Here is a 2,500-nt window from a genome sequence, read left to right as displayed (position 1 = left end):
GGCATCCCAGGCAAAGCCACCAGCAAGCCGCCAGCCGGGACGACTGACGGACCCGCAACAGCAGCCGGGACGGCGCCCCAGTGTCGCTGAACGACACACCGCCCCGGTCCATCTCCACAGTGACCCGCAAACCGTCCGGGCAGACCCTCGCACCGTACCACACTCCAGGGATCTTCCACATCCACAGAGACCAATGAGGTGTCCAGGCCCACCAACCTGTATTGGGAACCACGACAGACAGCCAAGGCCCCGCGCGCCACCGCGCGCATGCTAGGCAATGTCCCCCCGACTGCGGACGAGCCGGGACAACCACTGCTTCGCGCCACCTGTCGCCTCCCCTTTCACCAACGTCCTCCTGGCTACCACCAACCACACCGGCCTGTCCCGCGGACCACCATCCTGAGCAGGACAAAGTCCCCTCATCAAGCAGCCCATCTGGAGTAGCCCAGCATGGCAGGCGCCGCAGCGAATTCGGCCTTCGCCCCAGAAGAAGCGGCACAAGCGTTCAAAAGCATGGATGAGAGAATCCATAGCGAGAAAGGCAGGGTCATAGGGACAAATCCCTCTCCACAATCCAATCCCGCAGCTGCGAGCTCGGTGTCGGTGCCACCGCAGCCCACCCCAATGAGCAGCCCACACGGGCGACGAATCGCCCTCACGCGTCCAGTACGCCTAGCTTCCCACTACACACAGGCCATGACCATGGGAAACCGAGTCGAAAGCCCTCGCACGGCCAGTAAGCGACCGCCAGCTACTGTTCAGCCCACCCTCCGGCAAGCCTCCCAGCAGACCCGGCTATCAAGCCCCGTCCCTTTGAGAACCCTGGGATCGACTCCACGCACCCTTACGTGGCAGACAGCCTCATCAGTTGCTTCCCGGCCGAAGCCCAGCCTGAGGGGCCAGACCCCCAGTCCTGCCTGGACTCGACCACGAGCATAGCGTTCAAAACCAGCCAAGTTGGATGAAGCAGGAGACTCGGTCAGTACAGGCTCTGACCTGCTTCCTTGACCAGCGCAACAGCCGCAAGGTGTCTCACTCACCCTACAAACTGCCTGCCGTGCCGTCACACAGGGACCTCCATATCCACCTCACTCGTTTCGTCACCCGACACGCGTCGGGCAACCCTACTCGTCAGTGATACGCCGGCGACTCACACCCGCACAGACATACCACAGGCACCTCTGTCAAAATGCCCTCCCAGAAACAAGCTGTGGCACCATCATAGCATCCGTCGCCCACACTCTCATAACCAGACCGACGGCGGCCACCAGTGCCACTGAGGAGTTGTCAGGAGCTTCGCCAGCCTGGATCCACCCGCTCCACCGGCCAGACTGACTGTGACTCCGACTCTGTGCAGCTGCGACACGGACTTCCGAACCAAAGGAGTTTTCGCCACATGGTCTGTAGACATGACTACAGCCGTTTGAGGACCCTCAGCCAAACCCCGAAAGTTGGTCCCCATGGCCTCCGAGGCGGTTGATCACACGCCATACACGCACCCAACCTCAAGCACGTGAAGATGAGGTCGCTCGAGCAGTCACGACCCCCCATTAAGCCGTGCCTCCGCGGTTCTTGATAACCCAGGTCCGCAATCCTGGGCAGCTCGGCTCAGCCAGAGCTCAGTCACCGTTCCCTTTAAGACTTTACTAAGAATCAAACCCGGGCAGCAGCCGGCACGACCCAGTAAGGCCTGCCCCCAACCAAAGCCAAGTCCACAGTCTGACCCACTTGGGAGAGGCCCCCATCAGAGACGCCAAGCTCGCTCCCCGTAAAGCCATCCAGCGACCAGCACGCATCACGGCTGCCCAGGCTTCACATTATTTGCGTTTCCGCTAGGATTTGAGAAATTACATTCGACAGAAGGCGCCACAACCAGCCTTTGGTTATTATCACTATGTGTAACGGCATCAGCACCGTCTCGGTTCGTCTCAGTCTCGCCACCATTCAGTCACACCAGGCGTACCAGCAGGGCGCCGAGCGAGCGCACAAGCCAGCCTGCAAGGTGCTAGAGGGCGACCCGCAGTGGGTAGGAACCGTCCACCAGTGTCGGCAAGCCGAGGCCGATGGGGGCCCTACCAAGGCAGGTCATGATTGCCAGTCGGTCAGATAGGAAATGGGTTACTCGGAGCCCGCCGGGATCAGACGGGCAACCGGGGAGAGGGAGCTACATGAGTACCGTCGCCGGGTACAGACGGCGGCCCCAGGATTCTCGTAGTGTTCGGTATCGCCCCTCCTCCTAATTCATAGGTAGTCATCCTACTGCAGAATCCGAGACACTACTGCTGCTTCAGTAGCGCTCAGGGAGACAAGTCTCACCTTACGGGTCCAGAAGGTCACCCAAGACGTGCAGCCCCTTCTGTAGTCTGCACGCCAACCAATCGAGAACAACCATCCGAGTTGGCCAAACCTTGTCCCAACGGGTCGGGGGAAGCTGGGCATCTGCCCCCCCTAGGCTGACTGCGTTAGCCGTCCATGCTAGCCATGGCCGTTACCAGCGGGT

General features: G+C 60.9%; 1 pseudogene; it reads right to left on the bottom strand.

Annotated features, from left to right (window-relative positions):
* Positions 1 to 2,500, bottom strand: part of LOC147058782 (28S ribosomal RNA) — a 7,935-nt pseudogene that overhangs the window by 2,266 nt on the left and 3,169 nt on the right.

This window comes from Syngnathus leptorhynchus, chromosome 3 (genome assembly GCF_054491065.1).
Source record: "Syngnathus leptorhynchus isolate UIUO chromosome 3, UIUO_Slep, whole genome shotgun sequence".
Taxonomy (NCBI): domain Eukaryota; kingdom Metazoa; phylum Chordata; class Actinopteri; order Syngnathiformes; family Syngnathidae; genus Syngnathus; species Syngnathus leptorhynchus.
The sequence above is the reverse complement of the archived record's forward strand: the minus strand, read 5'-3'. Positions and strand labels throughout refer to the sequence as shown.